Consider the following 13,374-nt stretch of genomic DNA (forward strand, 5'->3'; position numbering starts at 1 on the left):
AAAGCTCGTAGTCTCAAAGGTGGAGAAGATGCTTTATTGTGAATTTGTTCTGTCTTCAGAGCTTAATTTACGGCTACCTCAAATGCTGCCTGCCTGTGTGTGTGTGTCTGTGTCCTGCTACGAGTTCTGCCTTCCGTGAAGTGTCCTCACTTCCTGTCCCTGTGTATATATAGCTCTCCCGTGCTCCCTCTAGTGCTTGCTCAGTTGTATTGCATCTACTCAGATCTACAATCACCACATCCCCCTTTTTTCTTTACATATTTTCTGTACATCGTTAAACAAAATTGTACAAAACAGTTACTTATGATATGTGTATCTATACAAGTGATGGTGCTATTGCATATTTACAAAGCCAATTTATATTTATGAGTCCAAACGTGATGAATTTGTTCACTGAGATTTTTCTTTTGTTGTTGTTGACGTGGTGATATTGATATTACAACTCCGTTGTGAATGTTGTCGGTGTTCCTTGTTATTTTAAAGTAACCAATACGTCATCCCATGGTGTTTGCATGGTCGAACCACTGATGTTGACTGACATGGACATTTTCTTGTGCTTGTGGTATCGATTTAATATGTCATCTGCCTTGAAAGCTTGTGTGCTTGCTTGTTCTGGAGCAGATGTGAGTTTGTGCGATTCGTTATCATCCCATGGCATGTTTGTAGTCTTGTCATCGTTTTGCAGTGTGCTGTGGCATTGTCCTTCATGTGCAGAGTTGTACCATTTTGTACAAGTCGTTGTTTCATTGCTGTTGTTTCTGTCGTTCCTGTCTTTGTTCTTTTCGTTGCCGTTCTTGTTGCTGTTTTTGTCGTTTCTGTCTTTGTTGTTGTCGCTATCTTTGTTATGCTTCTTGTTGGTTTTGTTGTTCTTCTTGTAGTTTTTGTCGTTGTGCTTGTAGTTTTTGTTGGTGCTGTTGTTCTTGTTTCTGCTGTGCTTCTTGCGATTTTTGTTGTTCTTATCGCGCTTCATGTTGCTTTTGTTCTTGCTGCTGTTGTTCTCGTTTCTGCTGTGCTTCTTGTGGCTTTTGTTTTTCTTGTTATGCTCAATGAGTGTCCCGTGTGGATAATTTGAGTCATTGAACGTTTCGTCTCGAGAATGGTGAGAATGATCTGATGTTGCATTGATGCTAGTGACATCAGTCATTTGTGGTGGATTTGATTAGTCGTATTTGCTTTCTTGGTGCTCCTCTTCTGGAGTCAGATTCTTCACGATTTCATTTGACCCGGTCTCTCTGGACTCTTGGCACTCCTCTTCTGGAGTCAAAACCTGCATGATTTCTATTGCCGTGGTCTCACTGGACTCTTGGGTGGCCCTACTCTGTGCTTCTGTACAGACAAGCTGAGAACTGTCAGTCTCGCTGTGATCCAGTACCTCCTGTATGTAGAGTGTGATCACCTTGTCACTGTTTTCGCATGCAGTGGGTAGATGTACATTGTCTTCTTTTTGATTATGTGAGCTTGGTAGACTTTCATAGTCTGCTTGCGGTTGCTCAGATACGGCGGGTTGACCTTCATGGTCTTGTTCATGCATGGTGTTCGCCAGGGAGTGTTTGCTTGCTTCCCTTTTGGAGTCTTTCATCACTCTCGCTGTGGAGCCTGTCATCGCTCTCTCTGTGGAGTCTTTCTGTGCTCTGTGTGGAGTCGTCTTCGTCTTGGGTATTGCTGTCATCCAATGTATTGACGATCTACCATGGCACCATGCTTTTGGATTCATCTACCACGAGTAGATTCGCGTTGAGCTTTGCGACCGTGTCGCTGTGATCAGCATATCCGAATAACTCAGCCATGTCTGAGTAGTATTCTTCGAAAACGAAATCATCTTGGTTAGATTCATCTACCACGAGTAGATTTGTGTTGAGCTTTGCGACCGTGTTGCTGATGCTGTGATCAGCATATCCGAATAACTCAGCCATGTCCGAGTAGTATTCTTCGAAAAACAAATCATCTTTTTCTGTTTCGGATTTCTTTTTGTTCTCTTCACTTTGGGTGGTGCAGACTGCTTTTTTCAGAGTGTTGTGCGAGTTGTTTTCAACTGCTCGTTTAAGTTCAGGCGTTTATTTGTCTTCTGAGGCAAGAAAGTTTGGTTTTACCGCTTTAAGTATCTTGTTTTCAATTATCGGGCATTTCCCTTTTAAGTAGGCGTGGTCCGGATACTCAGACGTCATGACGCTCGTGACGTCATGCGTAGGAAGGAATTGCGCATGCGCAAATCGGCCTTCCTTTACTTTGCAGTTTTGTGTCCACTGCGCATGCGCGCCTTGCGCATGCGCATGACGATCAGCAACACAAACTTTTTTAAACTGCGCATGCGCAGCTGCCGAATGCGCAAAACGATAAACAGGTGATTGTAACTGCGCATGCGCGGCTTCCGTTTCCTGCGCATGCGCAGATTTTAGTTCTTTGTGCCCCAGCGACTGTAAAATGTGCTCCGATGCCATTTTATCGTGGATTTCAGCGTTTTTTCTTTCTTAAAGTTGTAAGTTACCTTTTCCTTTCGATCTGGACTGGATTTCAGCGTTTTGGCTTTGTGGAAATTTCAAGTTATTTCTTCTTTTTGATCTGTACTTTTCACTCGCGATTTCTTGACTGAAGCCTTTCTGTTTGTAGAGTTTTGCATCATTCAGTCTCTGTGCAGTTTGGCATCTGAGCATACCGTGCTGTTCAAATTCCTTACAGTACTCTTCAAATTTGTTTAGTATTGTTTGTAAGTTGTTGCTGTCTTCATCTTTTGAGTATTTAAATCCATTATATACTTTCCTAGCTTCATGTCCTGCGATGAGCATTGTTATTTTAATTTCGTCTGAGGCTGCCGCTACATCATTAGCTATGATATATAAATCGAACATTTGTTTAAATATTTTCCAGACATTTCTTACATTGCCGGTCATGTCCAGCTGAGGTGGGGTTCCATGCCACATCCTCGAACAAGCGATGTCTTCCCAAGTCCAATGTCCAGTAGGAGATTTCCATGCCATTTTGTTCTTTCTGTGTCTGCAGCTAAGTTGTCCTGTAGTAAACGTCTGAAGCCACTCTTGGTACCATGTGTTGTTCCTCGTGTGTTAATAAAGCTCGTAGTCTCAAAGGTGGAGAAGATGCTTTATTGTGAATTTGTTCTGTCTTCAGAGCTTAATTTACGGCTACCTCAAATGCTGCCTGCCTGTGTGTCTGTGTCCTGCTACGAGTTCTGCCTTCCGTGAAGTGTCCTCACTTCCTGTCCCTGTGTATATATAGCTCTCGCGTGCTCTCTCTAGTGCTTGCTCAGTTGTATTGCATCTACTCAGATCTACAATCACCACACCTATCTGCGGGTACTGGAAAGCACCCCCCCCAGAGAGGTCCAGGCCCCTGAAACGCATTTTGAGCACACCAAGGCACCTCTCCATCACACCCCTTGTCGCTGCATGGGCATCATTGTAGCTGTTCTCCACGTCACTCTGTGGGCTCTGTATAGGCGTCATCAGCCACGACCGCAACGGGTAACCCGTCGCCCAGCACCTCAGCCAGGGGTGGCGTCCCCCGAACATGCCGGGGATGTAAGACTGCGACAACACGTCTGAGTCATGAACACTTCCTGGGTACTGGGCGCAGACGTGCAGGATAACCATGCGGTGGTGGCAGACCACCTGGATGTTCATGGAATAGGTCCCCTTCCTATTGGTGAACACGGCCCTGTTATCTGCAGGTGGCCACACAGCAACGTGCATCCCATCGATCGCGCCCTGGACCATGGGAAAACCGGCCACGGCAGAGAAGCCCATGGCCCGGGCATCCTGGCTCGCCCGGTCCACAGGGAACCTGATGTAGCGGTCCGCAATGGCATAAAGGACGTCTGTCACAGCCCGAATGCACCAGTGCATGCGAGATGCCGGACAGGTCCCCACTCGGCGCCTGGAATGACTCCGTGGCATAAAAGTTCAGGGCCACCGTAACCTTGACGGACACGGGAAGAGGGTGTCATCCCCCAGTGCCACGCGGTGCCAGGTGTGCCAGCAGGTGGCAGATGTGTGCCATGGTTTCCCGGCTCATCCGGAGTCTCCTCCTGCATTCCTGGTCCGTGAGGTCCTGGTACGACGAACAGGGCCGGTATACACGAGGCCTCCTCCGGCGTATCCGTCGCACAACGACGTCACTCCCAAGCACTCGCTCTCTTCCCCCCCCCCCCCGGGCACTCGCTCGCTCTACTCCCCCCCCCCCCCCCCCCCCCCCACTCCCCGGCACTCACTCGCTCTCACACCCCCCCCTCCCCGGCACTCTCCCCCTCGCACCCCCCCCCTCTCTCCTCCCCGGCACTCACCCTCAGCCGCCCCACCCCCTCCCCTCCTCCACACACAGATTGCGGCCACGCCGGCACTTCTCCTGCGGCCACTCCCCACGCCGTGACCTACCTCCGCGCTGTACGGCGCAACCATCAGCACTGGTTGATGTCGTTATACAGGTGTTTTGATTTACGCCAGTGTGAGCCAGAGTACGGGTAGCCCCGGGGTCCATAGAGCAGGGATAAAGGGGCCCTTTTCAGGATGGCAGCCACTGACTCGTGGTGTTCTGCAGGGGTCAGTATTGGGACCACAGCAATTCACAATATACATTAATGATCTGGAAGAAGGAACTGAGGGTATTGTTGCTATGCTTGCAGATGATACAAAGATATGTAGAGGGATAGGTAGCATTGAGGAAGCAGAGAGGCTGCTGATGACCTGGATCGGCTAGCAGAGTGGGCAACGAAGTGGCAGATGGAAAACTGTTTTACCTTGTGAAATGCTGTGAGAGACTGAAGAGTATTTATGCTAGTAAATTTCCAGGAGTATACAGATACTGCACCCGCAACAATCAATATAGTATATGATAAAGTTACCTAGAGGGACAGGTTGTGCTGAGGAAGTAGGGAGGCTGCATAAGGACTTGGACAGGCTAGGAGAGTGGGAAAAGTAGGAAGAATAGAGGCCGAGCCTATTTTCTAAACGGGAAAAAGCTTCAGAAATCAGAAGTGCAAAGGATCTTAAGGGATCCTAGTTCGCGATTTTCTTCAGGTTAACATGCAGGGTCAGTGGCCAGTTAGGAATGAAAATGTAACGTTAGCATTCATGCCGAGAGGGCTAGAACACAAGAGCAGGAATGTACTGTTGAGACTGCAAAGGGCTCTGGTCAGACCAAATTTGGAATATTGGGAGCAGATTTGGGTCCTGTATCTAAGGAAGGATGTGATGGCCTTGGAGAAGGTCCAGAGGGGGTTCACAAGAATGATCCCCGGAATTAAGGACTTGTCATATGAGGAGCGGGTGAGGATGGTGAGATCTGTACTCAATGGAGTTTAGAAGATTGAGGGGGGATCTCATTGAAACTTACAGAATACTGAGAGGCCTGGATAGAGCTAAGATGGAGAGGATGTTTCCACTAGTAGGAGAAACTAGAACCCGAGTGCACAGCCTTAGACTGAACAGACGATCCTTTAAAACAGAGCTGCAGAGGATTTTTTTCAGCCAGAGGGTGGTGAATCCATGGAACTCACTGCCGCAAAAGGCTGTGGACAGCAAATCACTGAATGTCTTTAAGACAGAGATAGATAGGTTCTTGTTCAATAAGGGGATTAAGTGTTATGAGGAGAAGGCTGGAGAATGGGGATGAGATAAATATCATCCATGATTGAATGGCGGAGCAGACTCGATGGGCCAAATGGCCTAATTATGCTCCTATGTCTTATGGCCTTTTCCTCCTTCTCTCCTGGTCTCTCACATACATTTGGCACTATGTTTTATGAAACATGCAAAGAAATTTTACTTGAATAAAGCTTTTTAATTTGTCCTATAGTTTTTGCTTAAATAACTTAAAAACAAATAAAAGATACACGTCTGATTGTTAACTTAGCAATTTGTTACTGCTGCTCCACGGAAACAATGAGATGAAATGAGTCTATGGATCAAAAAATAGACTTCAACATTTTTATTCGTAAGCGCAAGTATGTTTTCCAAGACTAATAATTCATTTTTAAATTATTTGTGAATAAAAGGAAACAGATCATTGAATCATTTAACACAGGAGACCTTTTGGTCCATCATGCTTGCATTGGCTCTTTAAAAGAGCTACCTCTTACCCCATAACTTTGTAAATCTCTCCTTTTCAAGTATATATTCCATTTACTTTGATAAAGGTACTATTGAATCTGCTTCCAGCACCCTTTCAGGCAATGAATGCAAGACCATAACAACTCAATACATTAAACAAATGCTCATTACTTCCATGCTCTTTGCCTGATTAACTTAAATCTATGCCCACTGGCTACCGACACTCTTGCTAGTGGTGAATACAATTTCTTCCTCAGCACACCATCAAAATCATACTTAATTTTTGATTACCTTATTAAATCTTTCTGCTCTAAAGATGCAATCACAGCTGTCTAGCAGTCTGGGTCATTGATACATCTCAAAAAGAGCAGTGGTCTAAATATCATCCTCTACGGAACACCACTATGAACGTCCCTCCAGTTTAATAAAGAAAAATACACCACTTGCGGTCTCTTATACAACTGCCTTCCATACTGCAACTTCTCTTTTAATCCCATGAGCTTCATTGCATAATGCTTTTATTTAAGAAAGTATGAAAACAGAAAGGCCAATTAGACCTCTCATTGATGTGAGCAAGACGTACAAAATAGCTGACAAAAGCAAAATACTGCAAATGCTGGAGATCTGAAATACAGAGGTTGCTAAAAATATTTAGTAGGCCTTGCAGCATCTGCAGCACAAAAATCACCTACTCATTCACTTCAGCAGTTTCATTTATATCGAAAGAAGTCAATTGAATGCAAAGGAAGCATCCCTAATAGCATTAAAGGCAACAATGTTATGTTGTAAAATACTATATTCCCAATACATCATGAGAAACGATGCAATAGATTGTATGGTACGTTATAAACAAACAAATTAAAGAGTTACATTGCTGTATATGTAAAGTGATATGGAGGTAAAGTTGAATTGTATCAGTCAGATTTTATTCAATTTTCTAAACGGCCAAAAATTGGAACTGATCAAAAAGCAGCAAGATATCTAGGGTCAATGTAAATCAGTTTAATAGATAATGATTGGATTTATTATCTAATGTATTTGTGAATAATAATGACAAACTCAATGCAAGGAATGATATGCAGAGTATAGCTTTATCATGCATTTTTGCAACAGATGGTTGATTAATTAGGAAACAATTCTTTCATTCTTTTTTACCGAAGCATTAATTTCACAACTACAGATAATCTGAGATGTAACCAGCTGCCATAGGATTGGTTTTCCTAATCCTTCTTTGGTAGTACATAATAGCAGCAAAGTATTCATTTTGCAGTTACAATTTCAAGCATAACACAAAAGACAGCTGCAACATGGGCAGATAAAACATTTTGGGGGGATTGTAGGTGTTTTCTGACAATATGCACTTAGAAGTTAAGCTAAAATCATCGATCAAGCATGCCAGTTCTCATACCCATATTAAAGACATTGCTAAATGACAATATAGAACTAGCTTACAGCCCCTTTTTACACTGAAATTAAAAATGCATATTTAAGTCTTAAACCCAGAATGCATTACCATGCCACATATTTTAAATACAGTTCCAGTCTCAAAGATGTTAATTGTTATTCATTATGCACTTTCAAGAACTGGATAACATCAAACATTAGTTGGGGGGGGGGGGGGGGGGGGGGTTGGGACTGTGTGTTAATGGTGACTATGGGTGATTCCTGATTCCTTTTTGTCATTTGTTTATGTTACCATGCGGGCCAACATTTGGGGGTTCTGTGGGAGGATGGGATCGTTGTTATTGATATGGGGTTGACATTATATTTGTTACTGCTTATTGTTTATTGTTGGTGGGTGCAAATTTGGGAGAAAATATGAAAAAGGAAGAGAATAAAAATATTTTAAAAAAGATGTTTAATTGTTACACTTCAAAATGCTATACTTCAAAGGTATGGTTAGAAGGTCCACCTTGGTTTTCTGAGATTTTTAGCCCAGTTGTATAAAAGGCTGCTGGACGCTTCCCTCGCCCATGCTCCATTACCCCTTCCATTCCACCTCCATGCATCCGAATACTACCTCCATACCATCCATACCCCCTTGTTTGTTATCCCTTTGCTACTCTTAAGTATCACTATGGGTATAGGAACCATGTGGATGGGGGGAAAAAAATCAAACAATCTAAAAGAACTCTCACTCATACACACTTGATGCTGAAAACATTCTTTCATGAAACCCATTAAAAAATGTCAAATCTCCTTAAGTGGTCAATCTATTACAAAGACAAATGGCTATTCAGTAACCACATCAGAAACAGCTAATCCTCATAAAACTGTCCATCAAAGTGTGAAATTCATTCTCCTGCTAAGATAAATGGTTTTTAAGTTTTTGAAACTCAGCCAAACATTCATAATGGGCTCAGCTGCAACAGAAATGTCAACAATGAAATCCACATTGGCAATTACAACGTCTGTTTTTAAATGGGATTCCAATATTGGGCCATACTTGTAGAACAATCCCGAGTACTCTAATAACTACACTAATAGCCAATTTAATATTACAAATCAAGATCCCAATGTGGCTTATTTATGCTTGCCAGAATTCATTCATATGTAGGGACCTCTTCTCTAAAAAGAAAAAGAATATGTTTGAGCTTTGTGCCTTTTTCTGAATTACTCAGAAGCAAGGGGAGCCAAAAATCCTCTATTGCTTTCTCCACGGCAATGGCTCAGCCAATCAGAATCAACTTGCCAATCAATCTCCATCCCTTTTTCCGGTGGTATAAATTGTTCTGATTGCTTGAAATTTGTATTCTTCCATTTGTCCTGATGAGTACAAGACAAAAATCTTTGTTAACTTTGCCCCTTTTCAGCAACAATTACTTCCATTGAAACTGCAGAAGCAAACAGCTAATGGTTTTCTCTAAGCTATACTAACAATTAGCATGCCAATGATTGCTCAGGTCGCTTCTTTTTTTTAAAAACTCCAAATAAAAGCTTCAGCTGCACTTTCTTTTCATTAAAGGGTTTGAGGATTTAAGTAACTTCAGATTATGGCATTTAAACTGACCGTATAACCCCTTCAAGAATGTAAGAGTCCTTCCTGTTTATTTCCTTTGTTCGCATTTTTAAAATTTTTATTATTTTTGGTCCGTGGTCCAAAATCAGAATGCACCTTTAAGCAGAGGCCTCAAGCTAATGCAGCCTGCTTTCAGGACATTATGTTCCTAGGTTTTGTATTTTGCAGAGGAAAAACAGATTTGGTGGTGCCAAGTGAATTTTAGGAACCGGTTTTGGAGGACAACTGTTCAGTTGGCTGGTTAGCACCCTGTGGGTTGGCCAGGGACAGTGTTTTGCCTACCAACAGTCAGTGATTGGTTCCTGCTTGATGCTTTCTGAGAGAGCTTGGCAGAAGTGATTAGACTTTGGAAGGACAAGGAACAGTCTCTCTCTTGCTTAAGTAAAGAACTGCTTTATTGTTCTAAAAGCAGCGAGTGCCTGGCACATCTTTGCTGTATACTTGAAATGTGCCTCAATCTACAGAGAAAGTAGACAACTTTGCCTGAGAAAACCATCTTAAGCCTAGAAAGAAGAAGTACCAAAACAAAAGCTGAACAACCAACTAGAAGTCACCTCGGTGCACCATGTGTTTAAATTTTACAAACCTGGTGACTGTCGTCAATTTAAATCAACCAAAGCCACGCCTATTAATATAAAATCTAATTTTACCTCTGTTGCGACACTGGGTCAAGTGGGACTGGAATTGACTACACATTAGGCCTAGGATGTCGTAACAAGAGCATATTAATTTCCTTGATAAATTTGTGACTCCCATACTTGGAACAGTGAAAATTGGATCAGTTTGAATTCAGCACTAAATATTAAATGGCCCTACGGAGTTTGGAATTCCTGCCTCTGTACCTCACTCCTTTTCCCCTCCAGGCAAAAGTGAATCTTCGAGAAGTGGGGGCAAGACCTCCACATCTGAGAACGCCTGCCAATTTTAAAAGCCTCTGAGTTAGCCTGATTAATTCGAAATTCTGCTTTAAATTGTCAGCAAACAAGAACCATGTACCTTCCAATCACAACTGGTTAAAGATAGCGTACAGCAGGCCAGGTAATCTTTCGGAGGGGTTTGAAATTAGTAGGGGCTGTTTTTCATGTATGGGGAACTTTGACCGGAAGTTAAGACGTCAAAGTGAGCTCAGGTAGTTGCTGTCCAGGGAGGACATGGCTATTTGGGAGGGTAGCAGCTGTCTAGGGAGGTCTGGGAATGGCCGCCTGTGGGAGAGAGGTCGACTCATGGTGGACCTAAGAGGGTTTGTGGGTGACAGAGGGTGCTGGACAACACGGGAGGGTCAATCTCTGCCCAAGGCAGCTTACGAATGATGGAGAACAGATCAAGAATGATCGAGGTTAAGTCATTTGTAAGGTTGAGAGAGTCAACGGTAACATGGGCAGATCAAGTGTGGTAGAGGGGGAGGAGGATGATAGTTCCAGGGTGCTGGGGTCAGCTCTAGGTTGACCAACAGTTGTTCACGGCTGATGGTGAATGGTTCAAAGAGTCACCAAGGGCAAGATGAGGGTAATGGGAAGAGAGTCAAGTTTGATGGAGGGAAGAACAAAGGTGAGAGAGGGTGCAGGGTGACAATTTCTAACTTCAGTGTCAGGGTAGGAGTGTCCAGGGTAATATCTATGACAGCAGGGAGCTAGAGAACAGATCAAGGAGGGAGTTGATCATGGTGAGAAGAGTGGAGACCATGGTGTTGTCAATGAACAGCAGTGAGCTCCCCATTGGTCCACAGTCTTCAAGTCAGGAAGGAAGGTCAATAAAATGTGCTGACTATATCTTTCCCTGCCTTCTGTCCGCTGTTCATTTCCTGCACACAATGCTTATTGATGCTGTAGTGAAAGTGGAGATGGACCAGCAAATGATGGCCCAGAGCCAGATGCAGCAACAACCAGAAAGAAAACGAGGAGCAGCAGTAGAGGGTCAGGCAGCTAAGGATGCTGACAGTCAGGGGCCAGTGCAATGCCAAGCTATATAGCAAGTAACCAAATATGCTGCAAGCAGAGTAAATACCTGAAAATGCTAGAGATTATGTCAAAGTCAGCTAAGATTCTCACAGCAATCAGTCACTGACCCATGTCAGCTCCTACAGAAAACTGCAGCCAAATGCAATGGGAGGCAATCCGATGTCAGTAGCCTTGAATTTCAATGCTATCAATCCAAGGGGGACGTGTGGCAACTCCCAGTCAGTCACAAACGGATCCTGGGCCTCACGGAGGGGCTGGAGGGGTCGGACCTGGCGGCCGATGTGGTCGTTTTGTTGAACTCGCTGATGGGAGCTGGGTCCATCCAGGGGCCCCTGGAGCTGGAGGGGACCCACAGAATACTGGCCAGGAGGCCCAAGCCGAATGAGCCGCCGCGGGCGGTGCTGGTGCGGTTCCACCGGTTCGTTGACCGGGAGTGCGTGCTTTGGTGGGCCAAGAAGGAGCGGAGCAGCAAGTGGGAGAATACGGTGGTGTGGATCTACCAGGACTGGAGTGCGGAGGTGGCTAAGCGGAGGGCCGGGTACAACCGGACGAAGGCGGTGCTCCACAGAGAGTGTGAAGTTTGGCATGTTGCAGCCGGCGCGTCTGTGGGTCACCTACAAGGACGGTCACCATTATTTTGAGTCCCCGGAGGAGGCGTGGGCCTTTGTGCAGGCCGAGAAATTGGACTCAAACTGAGGGTCAGGGATGGGGGTTTTGTATGTAAATGTAACTGTGTCTATTTTTTTTTGGAGTGGGGGTTCTCGGTTTCATGCAGGATGTGTGTTGGCTTTAGGGTGGGTGGGGTGATGTCTTTATGTTTTTTTGTATGAGTCTGGTGGACGGGTTCGGGCAGGGAGGTAAACTGGGAGTGCGGGGAGCTGGTGGTGGGGACCGGCAATGGGAGTTGCCTTAGAGGAGGCGGGGTTGGGCAGGGCGAAAGCGCGGGCATTCCTCTGGTTTCCCACGTTGCGGGGTGATGGGGGCGGGGTCGGGGCTGAGAAGCGCGGGCCTTTACTGTTTGTTATTTTCCCGCGCAAGAGCAGGGGGAGGGGGGCCTGCTGATGGCACGGAGGAGGAGGAGTAGCCCCTTCGTGGGGAGGGGTCGGAGGTGTGGCGGGAGTCGCCGGGGTCAGCAGAAGTTAGCTGGCTCACGGGACTGCTATGGAGGGGGGGGCGCGGCTAGGAGGGGTCCTAGCCAGGGGGGTGGTACCGGGTTGCTACTGAAATGGCCAGGAAGGAGCTGGAGTATGCAGAGGGTGATGCGGGGGGAGAGGAGTTGCCGCCGTGGGGAACAGGCCGAGCGGGGGGCGCTGGCCAGTGGCGGGCAGGGGATGGGTTATGGCTAGTCGGCAGGGGAGGGGGCAGGGAGCCCTCTGATCCGGCTGATCACCTGGAATGTGAGGGGGCTGAACAGGCCGGTCAAACGGGCCCAGGTGTTTACGCACTTCAAGGGGCTGAAGGCGGATGTGGCCATGCTCCAAGAGACGCACCTAAAGGTGGCGGACCAGGTTCGACTGAGGAAGGGATGGGTGGGCCAAGTATTTCATTCAGGGCTGGATGAGAAGAATCGGGGGGTGGCGATCCTGGTGGGAAAGACGGTGTCGTTTGAGGCGTCAAATGTGGTGGCTGACAGTGGCGGGAGGTATGTGATGGTGAGTGGTACGCTGCAGGGGGAGCGGGTGGTGATGGTGAATGTTTACGCCCCAAACTGGGACGATGCGGGGTTTATGCGGCGCATGTTGGGCCGCATTCCGGATCTGGAGGCGGGGGGCCTGATCATGGCGGGGGGGGAACTTCAACACGGTGCTGGATCCCCCATTGGATCGATCCAGGTCCCGGACGGGTAGGAGGCCGGCGGCGGCTAAGGTGTTGAGGGAGTTTATGGATCAGATGGGAGGGGTGGATCCCTGGAGGTTTGCGAGGCCAAGGGCCAGGTAGTCCTTGTTTTTCTCCCACGTGCATAAGGCCTATTCCAGGATTGATTTTTTTTGTCCTGAGCAGGGGGCTGGTTTTGAGGGTGGAGGATGCTGAATACTCTGCCATAGCCATTTCGGATCATGCCCCGCACTGGGTGGACCTCGGGTTGGGGGAGGAGAGGGACCAGCATCCGCTCTGGCGCTTGGAGGTGGGGCTGCTGGCAGACGAGGAGGTGGCCGGGAGGGTTCGGGGGTGTATCAAGAGGTACCTTGAGGCCAACAATAACGGGGAGGATCGAGTAGGGACGACCTGGGAGACATTGAAGGCGGTGATTAGAGGGGAGTTGATTTCCATCCGAACCCATAGGGAGAGGGGAGAGCAGAGGGAGAGGGAGAGATTGGTGGGGGAGATGGCGAGGGTG

At 46.4% G+C, this 13,374-nt stretch overlaps 1 protein-coding gene across 15 annotated transcripts in view; it reads right to left on the reverse strand.

Moving 5' to 3' along the window:
- Positions 1-13,374, reverse strand: part of LOC119972713 (echinoderm microtubule-associated protein-like 6) — a 528,500-nt gene that overhangs the window by 483,567 nt on the left and 31,559 nt on the right. Inside the window, exon 1 of one of the 15 annotated variants that reach the window (XM_038809950.1) lies at positions 6,351-6,510. The exons of the other annotated variants lie outside the window; for them this stretch is intronic. The gene's annotated coding sequence lies outside the window, so the exon portion shown is untranslated. Of the gene's footprint in view, positions 1-6,350; positions 6,511-13,374 lie in introns of those variants that run through there. 15 annotated transcript variants of the gene reach the window in all.

Source organism: Scyliorhinus canicula, chromosome 1, assembly GCF_902713615.1.
Source record: "Scyliorhinus canicula chromosome 1, sScyCan1.1, whole genome shotgun sequence".
Classification (NCBI taxonomy): domain Eukaryota; kingdom Metazoa; phylum Chordata; class Chondrichthyes; order Carcharhiniformes; family Scyliorhinidae; genus Scyliorhinus; species Scyliorhinus canicula.